This window comes from Herpailurus yagouaroundi, unplaced genomic scaffold, assembly GCF_014898765.1.
Source record: "Herpailurus yagouaroundi ecotype Mexico unplaced genomic scaffold, PumYag 203, whole genome shotgun sequence".
NCBI lineage: Eukaryota > Metazoa > Chordata > Mammalia > Carnivora > Felidae > Herpailurus > Herpailurus yagouaroundi.
In genome coordinates this window covers 24,781,872-24,805,635 of record NW_024412434.1, presented here as the reverse complement: position 1 = coordinate 24,805,635, position 23,764 = coordinate 24,781,872, and the positions used below count along the sequence as shown (strand labels likewise).

General features: G+C 36.3%; 1 long non-coding RNA gene and 1 pseudogene across 2 annotated transcripts in view; both read right to left on the bottom strand.

The window, feature by feature from the left end:
- LOC121014834 (uncharacterized) overlaps positions 1-23,764 on the bottom strand; it is a 47,091-nt gene that overhangs the window by 12,999 nt on the left and 10,328 nt on the right. The window contains exons 2-4 of one of the 2 annotated variants that reach the window (XR_005783454.1): positions 14,399-14,447; positions 13,664-13,739; positions 865-992 (exon numbers count right to left, since the gene is read on the bottom strand). This is a non-coding gene — a long non-coding RNA (uncharacterized LOC121014834). Of the gene's footprint in view, positions 1-864; positions 993-10,395; positions 10,588-13,663; positions 13,740-14,398; positions 14,448-23,764 lie in introns of those variants that run through there. The other variant, XR_005783456.1, reaches the window with a different exon arrangement.
- On the bottom strand, positions 12,138-12,235 carry LOC121014919 (uncharacterized; annotated as a pseudogene).

Below are 23,764 nucleotides of genomic sequence, written 5' to 3'. Positions count from 1 at the left end.
TTCTTGTAAATCTTGATACAAGACCTTGTAGATCTTGATAGAAATGCAGAGTTAAATCAAACACACTTAAATGTCCACAGGATGTACCAAAATGAATGTCAAAAAAAATCTAAGAAATGGGAAGAAGAATTCTGAACCTTTTTAATTCAAGACCCCAGCTAACCAATAGCAAAGATGGACATCAGCTCTCTTTCATTACCATCTCTGGAAGTATATATATATTTAAATAATTTTATATTAAAATCAGACTGTTTCAATGCCACTTGTTTTACTATGAATTTTTAAAGTTTTATACGCTTGTATGCATGTTATATGTATACGTGTGTGCATGTATAGAAACGTATCTTTGATTACTTATCAGAGATTGCAGGCAAAAGAGAGAAAAAATTGATGCTGAATTCAAAATAAGTTGGAATGCTTCCGATTTTAGATAAACTGACTAGAATTTCAGGTGGTTTTTGATGAGATTCATCCTCTCAGAATTTTTTAATTTTAATTAGAGTCTCCAAGAATTCAGGTGATCCAAAATCACATTTATACAGTGAGAGATGACCTGTACTATTCCTAATCTGCAGCACTGGGAAATAAAGGTGGGTATGTATAGAACTATTTGGCCAAGGACAATAGGCATAGTTGGAACAAATTTCTAATTTTAAATATTTTTTTAACTAATAGATCTCACATATTTATTACTGAACCAACCTGTTAGCAAAGAGGTATAAAAAAAATTATTATTTTCCCTAGAAAACATGCCTAACTGTCCAGACAGTGGTGACTTTTTCAGTTCGATATGGTAAGATGTTAGTGACCTTGACACAGCTTAAATATGTGAGCCATCATATGTGGGATTCCCTATAGACTCACCTTGGTTCTTCTCCAACATCTCCTTTGCAGTTGTACTTGGTTTTATCAGCAGTTTTCATTCAAATCCATGGGGGAAATGGGAGGATTCTGCTTTTGTTTCTGGCCAAGAGTTGCTGATCCTGAAAGTCCTGTGAGAAGGCATAGCCAGGAAGAGGTCAACCGCACACACTGTGATGGTGGGGGAGGGGAGAGAGGGTCAGTCATTTTTTAACAGATGACTGTAGGTTTTTGAAAAGCAGAGCCCAGGGTATTTTATTGAAGTGAAAAATGTGTTAATGTTGCTCTTGCAGTCAGCGTTTTAGATGTTCGTATATTGCTATGTCAGCGTACTAGGTTCTGTGGAGGAAATGGGATGTAGGATTACAGGCAACCCTACAGAGGGGCTATGCGACCTCAGGGCTCATACATCATACACCATACACAGAAGCAGAATACATGAACATGGCAGCAGCCTGGTCCAGGCAAGCAGAATGCTAGTGGCTAGGGTCTGAGAGGAAGGTGGCCTGTGTCACACAGCTCCCCTCCAAGAACACATTTGTGCCTACTCTGAACAATTCACTGAATATGAGCAGAAAGGTGTGGCGGGGGGGGGGGGGGGCAAATGGCAGATGGATGTAGGCATGTGTGCGTTTTCCCTTCTAAGGGCTCTTCTTCACTTTTAATCCCATTGGCCTTTTTGGAGTCATGCATCATGGAAATGCTAGCCATGACTTGGCAGTAGGAAAATAGAACTGTGGCAGGCACCAGGTTTCAGCTATATTTTCACCGTGCCTATACTTTGTTTCACTCTTAGTAGCAGCATGATGTCAGTCATGTTTAAATCAGAGGAAAACCTGAATTTTTCATATTAATTAAAGTTTAGTGGGTTCGTTATAAAGAATACATGAAGAGATCAGTAGTGGTGGGGGTGGGGAAGTCACATGGGGTAGTTTCTGCAGCTAGACTGTGGGTGAGTTGAACTTCCTCTTGGATTTTCTGGACTAATTCCAAATTTGAGAAGAGATTAACAATTGTTATTTTATACTGCATGACTTTTTTTTTCTTTCCTCTTGTGAAGAGGAACATAAAGGAAGAGGGAGAAGAAATGGTCTCAGGGGTACTGATATAGATAGGATCGTGAGTGTGTGTATATGCACATGGATGTGTGTGTGTGCGGGTATTGTGGTTCTCCTGTGAAATGACACAAATATATACAATATATATTTGTGTGTGTGTGTGTGTGTAGATATATATATACACACACACCAACAAAGCTACTCTAGTTGCACGTATCTCTAGCAGCATAAGGCAGGAGACACATTAAGGCCTATGCCCCCAACCTTCCTATTCCAGCTCTAACATGTAGCCTGAAGAATCAACTAAAGCAGTACTTGCCAGGTTTCTAGATCATTGCCATGTAACCAGTTGAATCCATTTGAGTTCAATCATTTATATTCTTCTAAATAGATATATTTTTAAGTTTATTTATTTATTTTGAGAGACAGTGAGAATGAGCAGGGGAGAAGCAGAGAGAGAGAAGAGGGAGAATCCCAAGCAAGTTCTGCACTACCAGCAGAGGCCAACATGGGGCTTGATCCCAGGACCCGGGGATCATGACCTGAACCAAAATCAAGAGTCCTATTCTCAACTGACTGAGCCACCAAGGCGCCCCTAAGTGTATATTATTTAAGTGTTACTTGGGAAAGACATAGATTTTTTAAAAAATCAACCCTGTGGTGCATATTGTCTTACTGAAAACTAAATTTGAACTCAAAAGAAATTCATAGATGTGACTCTCCTTGAACTTCCTGTGACAGATACATCCTGAAGGTTTGTAAAATTTGTCACTGTAAATGGGAGAGATAGTCATTGTCCTGGTCTCCTCAGGTCCCACCTGCCACCATCCTGTCGGATATCTTCTTCCCGTAGGGTTTCCAGAAAGATCTGACTATAAACTGTACTCAGATGCTCTGTGCCTTTATAAAAACCAGATTCCTAGTGCCAAGGGCTTCTTGCTTTCACAATTACTGCTGCTACAGTTACTGCTATGTTATTACTATTAATGTGTCTACTTCCTCTATCTGTCTCTTGATATTTGGACTGCCTATTAGGACACAATTGTCTCTAGTTAGGAAAATCTGAATTATTCTTTTAATCTTTCACACTTTGTTTTTGGTACACTGCGTCCATCTGTGATGGCCTCCATTTCCCCACATTGAATTAATGCTTCTTGTAATCCCATTTAAGTCTACTTTCTTGGGGCTTCGCTTCCTGTTTGATCAGTTGGCATCATCAAAGTGGAATTTGGGATATTAAGTCCTTAGGACCCAGAATGTCTCTTGACAGTGATTCTCCAATTGTGGAACATGAACGGGTGATAGTAAACCAAAGTAAACTAGGTATGGCAGAATTAGCATAGCCATTATTGAGGCAATTAACAAAAATCACATAAATAAACAAGTATGCTAATCTTAAAAAAAAAACAGCAAAAGCTTTTTTCTTTCATGATGGGACCTGGATTCTTTGATATAATGATTGGTTGACCTAAGACTTGTAAAACTTAAAAATAAAATTAAAAAATTTTAAAAGACCTGTAAAACTTAAGAAGCACATATCTGGTCATTGAGCAACGGTGGTTTCACTAGACCGTCTGCCTTCTTTACCATGTTAGTCACATCCTGACGTTTCATTTGTACCTCTGTTGTCATATGCTACAAGGAACAATTTACCCTGCCCTATCCTTTTGATAAAAATGAATAACTTCCAAGGACAGTGCCTCTTTCCTACAAACAATGTAAATTTATTTCTGCTGCTTTTTGCTATTTTTTTAATACCTCAAATCTCCAAGCAGTGGAGCAAAGGGTAAAATGGCCATGTGAATATGCATTTGAAGAGCTCTCATCATGATAAAAAATTGCCTTTTAAATATTTTTTTCATGCCTCTGCATTGTCATAACAACACACTTCTGAATTACTAATGGCAAATAAGTCAACTATTGGTAAGTTTTAATGGAGTATATTGATCTATTCAAGATCCTTAAATTGTTAGAGGAGAGGGAGGTTTTTTAAACTAAATGAAACATGACCTAATGTGTAAGTAAAAGAAATAACAAGGAAACAAAGAAAAGGAAAGTTCAGCAAAGTAGAAAAGTAATTGGCAGGGTATATGAGGAAGAAATGAGTGGTATATACATCCTACAATTGTGTAATTTGGTAAAGATGAATTTTGTAAAGTCCAGTAAATGATTCACCTAATATAAAATTTGATTTGTTAAATTAATAGAAAACAAATAAAGTTTCATGGTATTTTACACTGGTGCATACTACTTGAGAAATAATACACGAACCCATTCCTCTGTCTCTCTCTTGGTTACATCTAACTTTGTGCACTGCCCTTTTGGTGGGAACCTAGTAAAACAGACAAGTAAATAATCAGAACTGAACTAATTGATAAAATCTGTGGAGATAAAACACAGGTTTTCAAATACGGAAGGTCAAAATACACATTTCTAGCATAAAGATAAATGTAACTCAAGCAATAGTTTGGAGCGCCTACTATGTGCCTGTCACTGTTCTAACCTGACATGCTCTTAGTAAGCAAAATAAAGGTTAACTCTGTAAGGAATAGTAAAATTAAAACACGTGCAGAATAGGTATTTATAATGAATGTTTGAACCCATAAAAATCATAATGGTTTGTTTGTACAGATTTACATTGGAAGAAATAGAAAATTTGCTTTAAAAATTGTTTTTGAATGCTCAGTGATAAATTTGAATAGAGCCAGCCATGATGAATCTGCTAAACTCTCTATGAATCACAATAAACAGGACTCTCTTGCCTTTCTTGACTTTAGTAGTGAAAGACATGACTCCGATGTTTTATTTGATAATAATTGAAAACCTTGGTATTGAGCAAATGTATTTTCTACCATGAGACATTTTTATAGAATGAATGCAATACATTTCCTAATCCATCATTCAAAGGCTATTTTCATTCATCAATGTGGAATGTGCTTTTCTTTTTAACATCACATTTTTAGTAAGAAAAATTAGAGGATAAGAAAATCTCCTTTAAAAATGCATATACATTTTTCTACTTTCTGATTGTTTGACCAAATAGAAATATAGTTTTCTGAATCATTCTTTGAGAGGTAGGGAAAAAAAGCTAACAACTATCTTGCTTTCTTCCTACTATAGACTGAATGTTTGTGTCCCCTCAAAACTCCTATGTTGAAATCCTAAGCTCTGAAGTGACAATATTAGGAGGTAGGGCCTTTGGGAAATATTAGGATAGAGCCCTCCTGAATGGGATTAGTGCCATTATAGAAGAGGCGCCACTCTACCATGTTCTGTGTGAGGACACAATGAAAAGACTGGTTCATTGAAAACATTGAACCAGAAAGTGGGCTGTCATCACACATAAATCTGCCAGAGCCTTGATCTTGGACTTCCCAGTCTCCAGAACTGCGAGAAATGCATTTCTGTTGTTTATGAGCCACCCTATCTATGGTATTCTGTTACAGCGGCCTGAACGGACTAAGACACTTTCTCATTAATATATGTGTAGTAATAGAAGGTCAAAACAGATAATAAATTGAAGAATTCAACCCTGCTGACAGTATATTATCAAAAGAACACAAAGTATCTGGGTAATCGTTCAGCAAATCTCTACAGGAAAGCAGAGGATGGGAGGTTTTTTGATTAAGCCTTCTGTAACGTCACAGAGGTAAGAAGGGTTCCATCTCTACATCCTCTGCTCTCACCGTGAATGGTACCCGGAACAGGATCTCTGCTCCTATGCAAATCACTGACTCCATGGAAATACGCAGAAAAGGAGAAATTTTTTTTTTCCATTTGCTCTGAAGGAGTCATTCTCTTGGATATCAAGAATGGGATGAACCAATTCATTTATGAAAACTTCTGTGGGGGCCAAAGAGAATTCCTATTCTGTTTGAGGATACCAGTGAATAGTAATTGCAACAGTTTATGCACTGCTGACTGCATATTTAGTGTTTTGTGCCCTTACCTTTAAATCTGCAATCACATTTCAAGTCAAATTTCATTATCATCATACTGGAGATGAACAAAATAAGCTTTGGTGAGGTGAAATGACATTCCCAAAGACAAACATTTAGTAATGTCTGAAGCTGGAATTCTAACACAGAGCTCCATGTCGAAAGATAAAGACCCTTCATAGCATCATACTAACACCTCAGTGGTGGATGGATTCCTGGCTTGGAAAAGGGTACGGTCCCTAAAAGGGCTGTACTACTTAAAACAAGGTAAACATAATGGAACAAAAAGCAGGAAAAAAATGTAATTTAGCAGGTTCGTTAAAATGTGAACATATATTTGTCAATGTTTATAAAATCACATCAAGAGTTAATCAAAATATAGTGCATAAGCTACATTTGCCCTAGTTTGACATTCAGTTTTCCTAGATGCTAATACCAAGACCCTGGTAGTACTTTAACTTTTTTTTTAAAGTGTATTATTTATGTAACTAATTAAGTTTTAAAAGACTTTGTCACTGATATGATGTGAATTTTTGATGATAGAAATTAGGAATAATGTTTCCCTCTTTGGCTAACCCATTCTTTTCTACATTCTGTTTTTTTAATTTTTTTAATGTTTATTTATTTTTGAGAGAGAGGGAGACAGAGTGCGAGTGGGGGAGGGGCAGAGAGAGAAGGAGACACAGAATTTGAAACAGGCTCCAGGCTCGGAGCTGTCAGCACAGAGCCTGATGTGGGACTCGAACCCACGAACCGTGAGATCATGACCTGAGCCGAAGTCGGACGCTTACCTGACTGAGCCACCCAGGTGCCCCTCTTTTCTACATTCTGAACAAATCGAATACCAGCATTAAAAATAAGCTTAAAATAAGGCTTTATTTTAAGCTGATTTCTCAGACATTCTTTGCATGCTTTGTATTCTTTGTAATGCTGACTTCTGTGGTTGGTTTTTCTCTTATACAAATGAGAACTGTAATGAGTATTGAGTAAGAGTAACTTGTAAGACTTGTAAGATTATGGTGAGAAAATTTAATGTTAAGACATAAAAAAACCAATTGCATCCCAATCTGTTATCCAATGAAATATTAAAAGTCCAGCTTAAACATGTAAACATTTTCCAAGATCAACTCTCCAGAATCTGGACATATAGGAAATATATACTATTCAGATGACAGGTAAATTATGAAAACTGCCACAATTTGAATAATTGATCCTAAATAAAGAGCAAACCTCAAATTTGATTTTTTTAATCTGGATTCTTCAACAATAATTTATATATGATTCAAGCCTCATATTGACTGGAAGGATACTAACTTTTTTCTTTTCCTGTAGATATACTTTAATAGTCAGTTTGCAAGTGACATGACTTGCTTATGCAAATAAAGGAGGTTCTCTTGAAAATAGCCTAATATCTCATGGAATTAAAGCGGACGAGTATGGTTGGGCTCAGGAAAAACCAGAAACGCAAATGGTATTGAATTCTGTCTTCTTACCTAGGTTTCTGTTCTTCACTGTTTTTCCGTCTCCTTCCTCCCCCCTACCCCTTACTAAAAACAGGCTACCTTTCTTTGTCTAGTCTATATGACAAGACTCATGATGACCTGTAACACCCAAGCTGTTTTTCTTAGAGGCACCGTCTGGGTTCTCAATATACCTACCTCCTGGAGGGGCAGAGCTTCAGCCAGCATGAGTCAGGTACCTGCTCCTGAACCAAACAGCTGTGTCCCGGTGTGTACAGGGTTATGTGTACAAAAGAGATCACAGTGGTGTTTATGTGGATGGAAGTTGTAAATCCCAAAATGGAGGCACAGACCTCTGGGAATAAAATCTCATAAATGTCACGATTCTATAAATTTCAATAACTTCTCCATTGTCAACCAGGGATAGTTAGCACATTAACGTTATATTTCTGCTGCTTCTCCAGACCTTAAGACATATAGGCCTGTGGTACCTGACTCACCGCAAATCAACACTCCGTTTCAGATGAGCACTGCTGGGTTCAGTTGTTTTCAGACTTTGGACTCATGAAACATTCCAACTGTACTTGGCATGAGTTATTGAGTACACATAGGGAAGCTGCCAAAATGTGCAGAGTGTCTTTGGCAGAAGAAAAAAACAGATGGTCCCATCAAATGCATCACGTTCATGGCCATTAAGTTAGATTCGAAGAGAAAAGAGTGATATTTACCTGGGGAATATATTTTAAAGGGTTAAGTAGCTCAGTTATCATAAGCTCGAACATAAAGCTTCAAGAAACTGATTATGAATATGGGCATATAGGCCAGATTCCAGATACTGAAATAGTGGCAGGTAAAGGATGTTTCATGATCAAAAACTCTGCAACAGAGCTGCTGGGGGGCTAGGAAGTGGCTGACAGATCACCCTGGCAAAGAGAGTCAGACATGAGCAGAGCCAGTGTGAATAAAATCGTCGGTGTGAATGACCGCAAGACGAGAGCAGAATTTCTAAGGTCTGAGGTATGCAAGCAATATTATAGGTTCCCCTCAAGTATAAAGAGAACTTGGAGATTGTTCAGTCTAAACTCTTTATTTGCATTGAGGAAACTGAGGCCAGAAGAGGGAAGTGATGTAGTACCGGGTCTCCTAATGACATGGAGAGTGCTCTTCTGTCCATTATTGAACAGGAACTTTGCGTTAATAATCAAAAAGGGAAGCAATCTGCTTGGAAAGACTGTCTTCATAGAAATTCATCCAGGAATGCTTTGTCTAATAACCACTCTGCTTCTGGCATGCCTTCTTATTTTCGTAATGAATGTAATGAGAGTCATTCAAGTCATAAATGGAGGAACATTGTTGTCAATCTTGGGACAGACCTCAGCCAAAAATTCCACTTATGGTTTAATGAAGTTGGTAAAAACTAATGTGTGGGTGGCCACTTAATAAAGAAACACAGTGGCCTGAACGTTAAAGGACAGGCTTAACAAAAGCCTCCTAACATTAACTGATATATTGGATGGGACAGAGATAGCTGTTGACACCCATGCTTTCCCACCTCTGGAAAGTAAGGACCAGCCAGGGACTGCATTTCCCAGCTGCCCTGTAATTTTGACTAGAAAAGGAACAGAAATGATGTATGTGCTGCCTCCAGCCCGAGGGGTTAAAAAATGCTGTTCTTTCTCTATACTCTTTCCCCTTGTCTATTGGCAGGAAGCAGAGGACTCTATGGCCATGAAGGACAGTAGGGGGCTGCACGTGGAAGAGGGTGTAGGCCCCCATATCATAACACAGAGCAAAGTTTTTCATAGTCCACGAACATCTACATTCCACTGTTACTTGAGCAAGAAATAAACCTCAGCAGGGTTGAACTACTGAAAGTTTGGGTATTATTTGTGAAAACAGCTGAAATTACCCCACTTAATGTAACAGACTGTCTCCTTATGTGGTTGCCATGTTGGGTATGTCTGAAAATGCATGAGAATGGGCCACATTCCTAAAGAGAGATATCTGAGTGAAATAGGTCTATTAGCAATGCATAATGTGCCAGAATTATAGGCCTGAGCATCTTTTTAGCCCCACCAACATTTCTTTTAGCGTTTCTAAGCTAATCTGTCTCTGTATAACAGAAGGTAAAGTTTTATGCTAAGATAATCACTTATAATTTGATGCTATGGCTTGAGTCAAAGAATATTGTTACAGTGAGATTTTCACAGAACTGTTGGGAACTACACAGGCTGCAATTTCTAACATGTGTTTCCAAGTCATCTCCTTTGGGCCCAAATAGCCTAATTTGTTTGTGCCAACAGAAAATCTCAGAGAATATGGCCAAGGCACTTAAATATCCCAGCAAGTGAAGCACAATCTTAAGGGATGTTAAAATAGTACAGAATACATGCAACATCAGGACAGGACCCTAACAGTGATATTGTCCAGTTTCTTCATTTATCATAGGAGAAAACTGACTTTGCTTTTTAATGTCACTCCACAAACAAATGCCTTAAAAATTCTGAGATCCCTGAATTTTACTAGAAAACTCTAGAAAACTAGAATTGATCACAAATTCATGTTTTCTTTCAGTTATCTCTTCTCTCCTCCGACTCCCAAACTGTTCTCTTCTACTGATTTATGTACAGAGGACTTAAGCACCCCCAACACTGAGGTCTTTTCTGAGGATATAAGCTGTGTATAACAATGTCTGCTTCTTTGCGTCTTCAAAACCCTTCTATAGAAACTTGCTTTACCTCCAAATATTCCTATCAATAATGTAAATGCAAAAGCATGACTTTAGTATCCATATTATGAACAAGAAAAAATTCAGTGGTAACACAAGAATGCTGGAGGCACTTCTGCTTTCTTCGAAAACATACTCTGCGAGAGGTGGGTGATTTGCACGGTACTTCCCAGGGGAGGAATTGGTACCGACACCTAGAATTCTTGATTCTGTGTCCTGCAGTCCATTTCTCATGTTAGAAGGACACCAGCTACTTGTATCCTGACCATATCACGCAAGGTTTTTTTTTATGTTTATTTATTTATTTTGGGGGGGAGGGGAGGCAGGGGCAGAAAGAGGAGAGAGAGAATTCCAAGCAGGCTCTTCACCCAGCACATGGAGCCCGATGTGGGGCTCAGTCTCACGGCAGCAAGATCATGAGCTGAGCCGATATCAAGAGTCCAGTACTTAGCCGACTCAGCCATCCAGCCGCCCAGCAAGATTTTGTCAAAAGGAGTATGTTAGAGAATCAGTAATATCACCTTTGCATTGATGGCTCATAACTAGTTGTAGAGAAGAAAGTAGTTCAGTTCTATTTTACTTCTGAAGTGAAAGATATCAAATTCTTAACAACATGATCACAAGGAGATGTTAACGGCTATACTTTCTTTGTCCTGATTGCTTTTCCAATCATTTTTTAAGAGGATTAAACAAAGGTCACCACAGTGCTAATGCAGTAAAATCTGGAGAATTTTTGTTTCTCCAGGAAAATAAAAATATGCAGTGATTTTTATACCAGACATTTTGATTATATAGACATTGCATGACACCCCTTAGGGCATGATCACATGCATGGCAGAAAATAAATTAGTCCATTGGCAAAACACTAGAGAAGAATTAAGATTTATAATCCCGATTATTGATCAGGAAAATGACAGCAATATCATTCTCTGCCAAGAGAAATTGTGTAGAGAGAGGAGAAACTGACAGAAAAGGAATTCTCAGCAATGGAAATAATACAAGATACAACCAGATCTGTTTCCTCAGTACAGATAAAGAAATGAAGATCATTTTAAGGCAAATATATATTATTTTTTTATCTGCAACTTAGACTTTATTTTTTTAACTTGTTTTATTTTTTATTTTTTTAAATTCACATCCACATTAGTTAGCATATAGTGCAACAATGATTTCAAGAGTAGATTCCTTAGTCCCCGTTATGTATTTAGCCGTTCCCCCCTCCACAACCCCTCCCGTAACCCTCAGTTTGTTCTCATTTATGAGTCTCTTCTGTTTTGTCCCCCTCCCTGTTTTTAAGGCAAATATAAATTATATAATTTTATATATAGCATAATTTATATATAGCATAAAAGTTTATATATATATATAATATGTATAAATTGTGTGTGTGTGTATATGTATGTGTGTGTATATATATATATATATATATATATATATATATATATATATAAAAATTCACATTACCTACTGTGAAAATTGAATTATCCAAGAGGAAAAGAAGCCCCTCTTCGCCATATACTTTAATGCACCAAAAACTTGTACACCTTTTTGTGTGTCTGTGTATGTATCACAAGTACTGATTCTTAAGCTGGCAAGTGATTCGTTTATATAATAGTTAATATTACTTAACCCCCACTCTTTCTTCCATCAGGAAAATCAGCTTTCAGGTTCATACATCCTGAAATAACACTCTTAACTTTAAAAAGCAAGATGAGAGACCATATTAAGTAGTGGTACAAATCAAAATGATTATAAATCATCCAAAGAACTCTGTTTTTAAAAATCTACTCCTAAAACTTTCTAGGTTGTTTATCCAAACTTTAAGCTTTTATTTAAAGTACTGAGTATTATTTTCACCTATATATTGGGAGAAGATACTGTAAGATGAAAGTGTCCATGTCAGTAATTAACTCATTCCATTTTCAGGGGTATCTAACTATCATTCATTGCTGGACCCAGTCACCTTCTTTTTTAGAAATTTATGTTGAAGAAATCATCCAAAAAGTAAAGATTTACAAACAAGGATATTAATTGCATTGTTATCTAAGTAATAGTAATCTTAAAGATTAGAAACTACTAAACATGTAATAGAAGGGAGTATATAATAGCATTGGATATATATGCATTATAGTTTTAAACTGATAAGAACAGATACTACACTTGATTTTAGCCAACAGCCCCAAAAGCAATATACATTATAATTTTAGTTTTGATATTTTTAACTCTTTAAAAGTTATTTTATGTACATGGAAAAAAATTCAAAACAGTAAAAAAAAGAGGGGGGGATTTTTCCACCATGAAAAGTTAATTTTCACTTGTACCTCCTAATTATCCTCTCTAGACGCAACTACATTTATCATTCCCGATATATTTTATATATATACCAAAGTTATGTATATATATATCTACCTTTTGGGTTTATACAAATGGTTGCAAACTATTCATATTGACTATTCTATAAATTGCATTTTTCTGTTGACAAAGTACCTTGAAATTCAATATAAATAGCATGTAAATATTATTCATTCCTCTTTTTAACTTTTTTTGAAGTAATAACATGCATAAGAAAACGTAAAAATCGGGGCGCCTGGGTGGCTTGGTCGGTTGGGCGTCCGACTTCGGCTCAGGTCATGATCTCACGGTCCGTGAGTTCGAGCCCCGCGTCAGGCTCTGTGCTGCCAGCTCGGAGCCTGGAGCCTATTTCAGATTCTGTGTCTCCCTCTCTCTCTGCTCCTCCCCTGTTCATGCTCTGTCTCTCTCTGTCTCAAAAATAAATAAACGTTAAAAAAATTTATAAAAAAAAAAAAAGAAAACATAAAAATCATCAGTAAACAACTTGGTGAATTTCCAAAAACTGAACACTCCCATGGAACTTGTACATAAATCAAGAACTAGAACATAATAGAAGTCAACTCTGTGGCCTCCTACAGTCACAATCCTCAAAGGGTTACCACTACCCTGACTTCAAATACCATTGATAAGTTTTATCCATGTTTGAACTTTATAAAATTAAAATCATGCAGTGATTTTATCCACTAGCTATTGAAACAATAATGCTGCATAACTAATCCCCCAAAATTCAGTGACTTAGAAAACCAAATAATGATTCTCATTATTAATCAATTTGGGGCTCTATTGGATTTCAGACATTTTTGTCCATTTTGTATGATAATAGAATAGTTATACCAGGGACAGCAAACTTTTTTGGTTTAGGGCCAGATAGTAAATATTTTAGGCTTTGGGAGCCATAAGGGACATTCTCAATTCTGCCATTGTAGCATTAGAGCAACAATATATAATACATATATGAGTGGATGTGGCTGAGTACCAATAAAACTTTATTAATCAAAACAGGGAGTGAGCCAGATTTAGGCTGTGGCCATAGTTTGCCAATTGTAGGGAGTGGATTCAGATTTCACATAACCTCAAATTTTCAGTGGCTTAATACAACCAAAGTTTTATTTCTTCAGCACAAGTCAGTGAAGTAGGATGTATTCTCAGGGACAGACTGCACATCAACACTTACACTATCAGCAGGGCAATGGGAAGCAAACATGGCTACTAAAACATGGGCTCAAAGTTACCATCCAGAAGTGATGCACACAAGCTTTTACTCACCTTTCACTGGCCAAAGCATATCAAATAGCTTTGCCTCACTTCAGAAAGGGCAGGGAAGTATAATCCTCTTCTGTGCCTACATACAGGAAGGATCCAAATATTTGTGAATATATTTCATGACAACCAGAGCTGTTGTTGCATCCGTGCAATATGGTGGACTAAGACCCGGCAGGACCATCGTACTAGAAGAACATTTGTATACATGTCTGAGTGTTGCAAATGACTGTAACTTACCATGTCCCTGCCACCCAGTCAACATGATCTCCTCATAGCTATGCCTGCATCCTTATGGTGCAGTATGTTGCCAACCTCCCACACAAAGATCTTGCTGAGATATATGCTTTGGAGCCTCCAGCCTTCTTCCAAAGCCACAGAAGTCTTTTCAACTGTGCAGAAAAAAAAATGTGGGGGTATAAACACTCTCAGGGACAACCCATGGGATAATTCTAATGTGTGTGGTCCATGGTCCCTCAGAGAGCTACTAGAAGGCTTGAACCCCTGTTATCCATGACCATAAACAGCTAATTAATGTATTTTGTAATTAATTGAATTCTTTCCGTATCTAATTTTTCCACTTCCTATTTCTGCGTCTTAGGAACCCTTCTCAAATTATCTACGTACACTCAAGGGATTGTTCTGTGTTTTGCTTTCATGGCAACAGAAAGCCAATTTCTAATTTCTAAGCCAATTAGAAAGCGTACATTCAAGATGGAATTCTAGAATTGGATCACTTACCAGTCAAAGGGCCTCTGTTATATTCTTACTCTATTCATCTTTATGGCCTCTGTGAAAAAAATTATATGTATTATGACTGGTGATTGTGGATTACTATAAACCTAACCAAGTTGTAGCTCTAATCTCTGCTGATGAGACAGATCATCACAGATTTTGACACTTTGGATTTTTGGCTATTGATACGGTGAATGCCAACTGATACAGCGAATTATTTTCAATATCCATAGGTAAAGAGGATCAAAGCTATTTGCCTTTACGTGGGAGAACAACAGTACACAATCACTCTCTGGCTCCAAGGCTGCCGGCCCTCTTGCTCTTTGTCACAATATACTCTATTGAAATTTTGATGATCTTGTCATTCTGTAAAATATCTTGGCCACTGTATTGATCGCATCATATTAATGCCCTGATGAGGATATCATCAGAATCTAGATGGCCTGTAAAGGTAGATAATATGCCATAGGGTTTACATGTGCCCTACAACATTCAGCATCTTCATACGATTCCAATAATCTGGGACCTGTTCTGATACTCATGTAGGGAAAAGGACTAGATGTTGAACTTTTGCCCTTTATCACTGAGGAAGAGATACCACCCCAGGTTTGGTGGTTTTCTTTGGGTTTGGAGGCAGCATATAACATATTTATACCTGGTGCTTGGATCTATGTATTGAAAATTCAAAACTCTGTCAGTTTTAATTGTACAGAGCAAGAGAGAACTTTGCCACAAGTTCAGATGATATGATCTGGCAGGTCCAATGGTGTTGGAGGTATCTGTGGTAGATAAGATACTGTATAAAGCCTCTGGCTGACTCCACTAGGTAAGTCACTGCAGAGAACACTAGGGTTCTCTGCATATGTTTGAGAAGCAGCTCCTGGCAAGCTACCTGGTGCAAGTATTTGGCAAATGCCTAATCATGGGACATCAATTGACTAAAAACACACTACAGTACATTAAAAAACTGGGTATGCTTAAATTCACCAAGTTATAAGGTTGCACAAATGCAATCATAATCCATCTTACAATAAAAATTATACATTCAGAATGTGTCATTAGCAGGTCCAGATGGCCCCCAAAATGAAAAGAACAGATGCCCATATCACCAACATCTGTTGTATTGATGGCTTTCCCCAGTGCACAACCATGGCCTCCCAGAGTATTCCCTAAAAAAAAAGGAGGAAAAAAAAAAGCATTGCTTCAAAAATGATTAAGTTCAATATGTTGGTACAGAGATGCGTTGACCTATAGACCTAATCAGGAATGATCTCCAAGAATCATGGTGGAAAATCTATTCATAGAGCCACAGACAGTAGACTTGGTCGTCACTTTGGTATGAGGAGAAGTAATCTCAAGTGAGAAGATACATGAATAAATGACGTGAAGCAATGACTTGGCTGATTGGTAAGGGCCAGGAAGCAACCACAGTGAAAAACTGAAAACAAAGAAGAGGAAAATAGACATGTGATGGATCCATGAAGTCAAAACCTACCAGAAAAGAAAGCACTCAATAGCTAGATAGGTTAGGTTTGGAGGTAAATATCAGGCAGACTCTGTCCTTGGCCAGTTTTTTGTCCTTGCACCATTGACCCATACATGGAGAAGCTAAGGTGATAGAGATGAGGCTAAGTGTGAGCCCAGTGACTGCTTTTCACCAAGGCTCTTCCTCATTCATGTTCAACTACCTTTTGCTGCTCTTAAATATCCAACCCTGCCAGCGGCAGAGACCAAACCTGAGCTCTCAACATGGTATCATAATGCCAGGAGGTGAGCCAGTCACTCGGGGGTAAAATCTGTTATATTAGACCTCTTCTATCCTAGAGGACCAGTAATTCATTCTTACCAGAACTGGTGCTTAATCAGGATACGGATTTTTCTTATACACTCCCAATGTGTCTGCCAGTACTATCTTGAGAGGGTTTAGAGAATGCTCTGAATGTTACTGACATAGAATCCCACAGAATGTAAGCTTGAACTTAAATGACCTATTTTATTGCAAAGTTGGTGTGAAAAGGGACATCAGTTTTCATGGATGGATGGAACTATTTCTAAGTTCCGTATGTTGTTTCATCGATCAATTTCTCTATCCCTGAACAAGTACCACACTGTCTACTGCTTAATAATAGGTCTTGATGCCTGGTAAAGCAATCCTACACATATATTCACATCTTATTCTTTGTTAGAAATTTCTTGGCAGATTTTGGCCTTTGAGTCCTCTGTATAAATTTAAGAATCAACTTACAAAGCCCCACGTAATGTTCTTTTGGAATTTTGATCAAAATATCATTAAATCTATAGATCAATTTGAGGAAAAATTAAATATAATACCGAGGCTTCCAATTAATGAATGCACATATATTTCTTTTTTTAGATTGTTTTATAACATATTTTAATAAAATTATCTTTTTTTCATTCCTGTCTTGCACAAATTTTGTTATACTTATTTCTCTAGCAGCTTCATTTCCAAACATCTTTATTGTTGATAATAATTATTATATTAATTCCTATGTTCTTTATACACACATATCTTCTGTGAATAAGAGAATTTGTTTCTTTCTCATTCTTATACCTCTGCATCTACTTTCTTTCTAAGTTTTAGGATCTAGTGCAAAGATGAAAAGATATGATGATATTAAACATTCCCTAGGAATTTTTTTAAGGTTTCACCATTAAGAATGATGTTTTTTGTAAGCTATCTTTTATTTAGTTAGAAGTGCTTTAGTTTTCTAAGAATTTTAAACATGAGTCAGGGTTGAAATTAAGTTATTTTTACATTTATTAAGATGATTATATAAATGTCTTTTAAAATATGTTAATGTGGTGATTACACTCCTCATTAAAATGTAACTTGACTTCTTGCATCATAATAGAGACAGTTTACACCAGGGGGTTGGCTACAAAGGTGATAGAATAGGCAGAAGCCAAATGGGACAAGGAGGCACCTGCCCTGGGGAATACTCAGTGAAAGTGGAGTCATGGCAAGGCCAGCTAGTGACAGCTGGAGACACAGGAGAGTCATTTGCTGCTAGAAAGTCCATCCAAAATAAAGCCAGGGAGAAGCATCCTGGCTTTCCCTATGCTTCTACTCTCCTGTCTCCCTTCCAGTGCCTCCCACTGGCTGAAGCCAGCCAGAAGCCAGCAGATGTAGGAATCTTTGAAACATAGGTGCAGGGTTTGGCCACCTGTAGTGGCCAGTTGGTTGCAAAATTCAGTGGTACTTCAAGTAAATAGAGACACACCCAGGGGAGTTTGTAAATTTTTTTTGGGGGGGGGATATTGCATTAGGCTGTTTTAAAGAGTTTTGGATATAGGATCACAATTGAGATTGGCTTTAAGATTATGCTAGTTGCATGGAATTAGTTGAAATGAAATCTCCTCCATTTTCTGGAGGAGATAGAATAAAATTGGAATGATCTTTTCCTTCAAAGTTTTATAGAATTTGCTGGCAAAGTAATTTGAGGTGTGTGACTTTTCTGTGAGATTATCGTTAATACTAATTATGTTTCTTGGGTTATTATAAGAGTAGGCTTGCTATTTCTTCTTGAACATTCTATAAAAATTTATATTTTTCTAAAAATTTGCCTATTTGATCCAAGTTTTCTAATTAAATGGCATTGAGTTGCTCACAGTATTCTCTAACTGTATTTAAATCTCTCCTCTATCTTAATTATGTCCCCTTTTGTTGCTAATTGTTCATTTATAGGAGATTTTTCTGTTTTATTATTCTTTTGAAGAAAACAACTATTGAAATTTTGAATATCTGTAGTATCTTTATGTTCTAAGCCATTGGTTTCTAATCTTTGGCTTACTTAGTACCCTTTTTATACTTTCTTTTGGTTTATTTATCTCCTAAAATGAATATTCATGACTCTCAACTTCCCTCCATTTACTATTAGTACTATATTCAACATGTTTTGACTTGTAATTTCATTTTACTCAGTTATAATTTTATTTTACCCAATTCTAACTATAATTTTTGTTGTAATTTTTTTTACTGAAATACGAGTAACTTAGATGTATATTTAATTTTCATGCATAGAAATACATGGAAATCATTATATAATCTTGCAATGATAAGAGATTATTTCAACATGATGACGTAAAAAATACTAAAAGAAAAACTGATAGATTTGAGTACATCAAACCTAAAAATTTCTTAATAACAAAAAACTTTGTCTATACAAACACAAGTTAGCAGAAAACTTAAAATAATTTATACAAAAGATAGGGGTGCCTAGGTGGTTCAGTTGGTTAAGCATCTAACTTCGGCTCAGGTCATGATCTCACAGTTCATGAGTTTGAACCCCACGTCAGGCTCTGTGCTGACAGCTCAGAGCCTGGAACCTGCTTCAAATTCTGTGTCTCCCCCTCTCTCTCTGACCCTCCCCTGCTCATGCTCTGTCTCTCTCTGTCTCAAAAATAAATAAATAAAATAAATAAATAAATAAATAAATAAATAAATAAAATGAAATAAAATAAAGAAAAACATAAAAATTTTAAATATATACAAAATATAAATTTTAATATCTTTAATATAAAAATCTCCTACAAGTCAAAATGAACATAAACACCCTAACAGAAAATTTGGTAAAACATGAAAACAGATTCCAAATAAGATATATAAATGACTAGTAAGAAAAAAATCTTATTTAAATGACCTAGAAGTCAAATTAAAATTAAGATAATATACATTACTCCATTTTATCTATATTGTTGAAGCCTTTTAAAAATGAAAATATGTAAAGAATTCTCATATATCCATTTGAATGTAAATTAGTTTGATTTCTCAGGAGGTAAATGTAGTAATATAGGTAATATATATCAGAACCTTGAGCATTGTGTACAACTTCTAAACCAGTAATCCATCCTTTTAAATAAAACTTAGGGGAAAAGTAATGATAATGAGGTAATTAATGTCTTATTGGCAAAAGTGTCTATCGCCATATTTAAAAACAAAATGCTCAGAGGAGCCTGGGTGGCTCAGTCAGGTAAGAGTCCTAGTCTTGGTTTCGACTCAGGTCATGATCTCAAAACGCCTGAGTTTGAGCCCCACATCGAGCTCTGCGCTGACAGCACAGATTGCACTTGGGATTCTCTTTCTGTCCCTCCCCCACTCGAGCTCAAAATAAATAAACATTTTTTTAAATATTAAAAAATTAAAAATTAAAATAAGATGGGAAGTTCTACATACAAGTCATATTAAAACATAAAAATATTGGGCAACGTAAATTTTCCTAAGTTGGTGCTCAAGTTTCTATCTGAATTACTTCATCAGCATTTATTCACCGTTAGCATGGGCTGAACCTCAAAAGCAGTTTTGGTCATTTTTGTATTATATTTATGGGTCTATTTTATAAGATGCATACAAGTTTGCAGACCTATAACATCCAGGGGAATAGAATCCTTTTATTATTATGTAGTGGTCCTCTCTATCCTTAATATGTTTTGCCTTAAAGTATATTTTTATATAGATGTAGCTATCCAATATTTATTTTGGTTTCTGTTTTCTTTATGTATCTTATTCCTTCATTGTGCTTTCAGCTTTTCATACTATACATATACCACTCATAACGGGATAGACATGTAACTTTTGAAATCCCCTTGAAAATCTGTCTTTTGCCAGTAACATTAGTTATAATTATCATACATAATTGTACACTTATCATTGTCATTACTTTGGAATTCCTTTCATTCCATCTCTTTTTGGTTTTTTTCTGCTCCACTTTTTGGGGAACAAGAAGATTTTGGTTTCATGAACGGGTTTTGTAACCAAGCCGCCTAGTTTTCAATCTGCCACTTGGTAGCTTTATGAAATTTTGCGTCACACTTTCCTACTCTATAATATGAGGATGGTCATCAAGCCATAAAGGTCATCAAGCCACTTTGTGATCTAAGTAGTTCACATGTATAAAGTGATTAAACTAGCCTGGGTTGTAGGAATCACTATATGAGTGTCAGTTACAATTAGAATTCTTTCTCGCTTACGACCTCTTCATTTTGTTTGTTTGCCTATTTTATCTTCCATGTTTTTCCTCTACTGGTTTGAAATTTAAGCTCCCTATTTTTCTCTTTCTTTTATTATTATTTGTTTCTTGTGACTACTGTTGAAGTAGTTTTCATAAATATTTAACTTAAGAAAGGTAAAAACCAAAGTAAAGCCTTTCTAGAAAACAAGATTTGTGGGGCGCCTGGGTGGCGCAGTCGGTTAAGCGTCCGACTTCAGCCAGGTCACGATCTCGCGGTCCGTGAGTTCGAGCCCCGCGTCAGGCTCTGGGCTGATGGCTCAGAGCCTGGAGCCTGTTTCCGATTCTGTGTCTCCCTCTCTCTCTGCCCCTCCCCCGTTCATGCTCTGTCTCTCTCTGTCCCAAAAATAAATAAAACGTTGAAAAAAAAATTAAAAAAAAAAAAAGAAAACAAGATTTGTTTCCAGAAAACAAGTTTCTAAGATTTTAACTCTACTCACCTTTTACCTGACATACATACCGTTTTTGTCTAATATTTAAATTTTCACTTTTTATGAAAATCTCAATAATTGGACATTAATAATATTTTATACAGAGAGAATTTCAATTCATATATTTGTTTAGGATATCCTTCTTTGTGTTTTAAAGTTAATATTCCATTTTCTTCAGACTTACATTGTTGTATTTAAAATATATGCAGTTCTTTCGATTGTCCTTCTTTTGTAACTATTCTACCTATTCTGTTTTCCACAACTTTTACTATAAATTTTACATACAAAATATACAATAATGTGCTTAGATTTAAGTGTACAGTTCAATGCTAACAAATATATATGTCCGTGTAACAGCCACTCCCAAAATTTCCTTCTCCCCAGACTGCCTTCTTCACACCTTTGCATTCAGTCTCCCCCAACCCCATGCCACATAACCACTGGTCTGGTTTCTTTCAGCATTGATTAGTTTTGGCTCTTAGAGAACTAACAAAATTAAACTCTGCATTATTGTATATCTGACTTCCTTTACTAAATATAATACCTGTAAGAGGCATTTATTTTCTTGAGTATATCTTCAGTTTGAGTATATCTTTCAGTTTATTTTTCACTGGTAAGTAGTATTCTATTGTACAGATGTTGTTTATCATCTGTTAAACATATTCTTATTGCTAGTTTCTGGTTATTGTGAATAAATCAGTTATTAACATCAAGTACAATTCTCTTGGGGATATGTGTTTTCATTTCTCTTGGTTAAACTCCTGGGAGTTGTATTACAGAGCAGTTGGGTTGGTATATCTTTAAATCATAAGAGATTTTGGACTGTGCATTACTTTTCTTGTAATGTCCATGTCAGTGTTTGTTACTACAGTTATTATAGCCTCATAAGTTGGGAGAGTGTTCTATTTTCCATTTTCAAAAACACTTTGTATAACAATGGACAGTATTCATTTGATAGGATTCACCAGTATATCTGGGTCTTGACTTTTCTTTGTAGGGAGATGTAATATTACAATCTAATTATTTTAATAAATGAATAGTTTTCAGGTTTTCTGTTTCTTCTTGTGTAAGGTAAGTAGAATTTTTCAACAGATTTGTAAAATTTTATTTGATCTGCTACATGGAACTTTAGACAATATTCTCCTATTCCTATAAGGTATGGAGAATATGTAATGATATCTTCTCTTTCATTCCTATTAGAGGTAACATTTTTCTATGTTTTTTTCTCATTAGTCTTTTGGGATTTATTATGGCCCCACGTACGGTATGTCTGTCATTGCTTCATGTGCACTTGAAAAGAAAGTATATTTTTCAGTTACTGGGTATGATGTTCGGAGGTCAGATCTTCTCTGTCATTATTGATTTCTTGTCTACTTGTTCAAACCATTTCTGAGAGAAGAGTCAACATTGCCGACTCTAACTTTGAATTGGTCCATTTTACTCTTTAGTTCTGTCCGTTTTGCTTCATGTTCTTTGACATTCCTATACGAGATACATGCACATTTAAGACTGTATGTTTTCCTGCTGAATTTACCCTTTCACCAGTATAACATTTCCCCTTTTTTCTCTGCCAATACTTCTTATTTGGAAGTAGGCTTAATTTGATGCAAATTTAGCCTTTATGTTTTTATATGTTTCATGGTTTTCACATATTTAATGTTTATGAGGCATAAATTTGTCATTATTTTACTTTAAGCCTAGTTGTGGTTTATAATTCAAAGTGAATCTCCTAGAATATATGTTGTTGATTCTGACTTTTTTATACAATCTGCTACTCTCTGCTTTTTAATGAAAGTGTTTGATTCATTTACATTTAATGTAGTTATTGACATATTTGGAGTTTATTATGTCATATTTCTGTTTCTTTTCTATCCGCCCCATCTATTGTTGTCCTACTGTTTCTTTTTTCATGTCTATTTTAGGTTAAATAAATGCCTATATTCATTTTCTTGCCTATTCTACTGTATAGAGAGCATGCAATAATATAATTTGGGAAGGGTGATCAGTTATAACAGGTGTGGTTTAATGTCTCTTTGTAAGGAATGTTGTGTTTTATTAAAATGGGAAGTTAATTTTCTGGCACCTTTAATGATTTTGCTGAAACTTAGTTCTAGGTTTTGTTAAGAACCATCACAGTTACTTTGGGGCATGATCGTTACCCCTTAGGTATAACTGTGCTGAGATATCAGCTGAATGTCCACAGTAGTAACAAGGTCCTTCAATTATGGTTGAGTCAGGACATCAGTATTTCCTAGAACTATGCAGCCTTTTGGTTCCACTCCCAACCTTGAGGCAGCCACTCTCTCCCAGGCAGTCCTAGGAAATCCTAGGATTCCCTCTCTCCATTGCCTCCTCCTTTCTGGGAGCCGTTATGCACATTTTAGCTGCTTCAGTAGCCTTGAAATCTGTTCTTAGCCTCCTCATGTCAGTGAGACCCTGATACTCTGCTTTAGCTCTACTCTTGTCTGTTGCATTTAGGAGTCACTTTCTATGCAGAGAGCTAGGGTAAATATGGTGCTTACCTCAGGGGTTTCTTTTTGTCTCAGGGATGACAGACCTGAGCTACCTATGGTTTAATATCTGTACACAGTTTCATACATTCTACCCAGATTTATAGTTCTTCATAGCAGGAAGCTAAGTCCAACACTTAGTTCTTACATTATGGCTGGAAACCGAAGACTCCTTTAACAGTGTTTTACCTTTTTGTCATCATTACATATCATCTTACGTTTCTTTTTATTCATTTTCTTTGGGTGCTTTCTGAAGCTGTGGTTTCATATTTTTCATCATGGCATAGCTGGTAAATTTTCATGTATTACCCCTCCAAATATTAACCCTCATTGATTCTCTCTATTCTTACCTTCTGGAACTCTTATATATATGTTAAGATTCCCTACCCTCACCCCATATTTTAG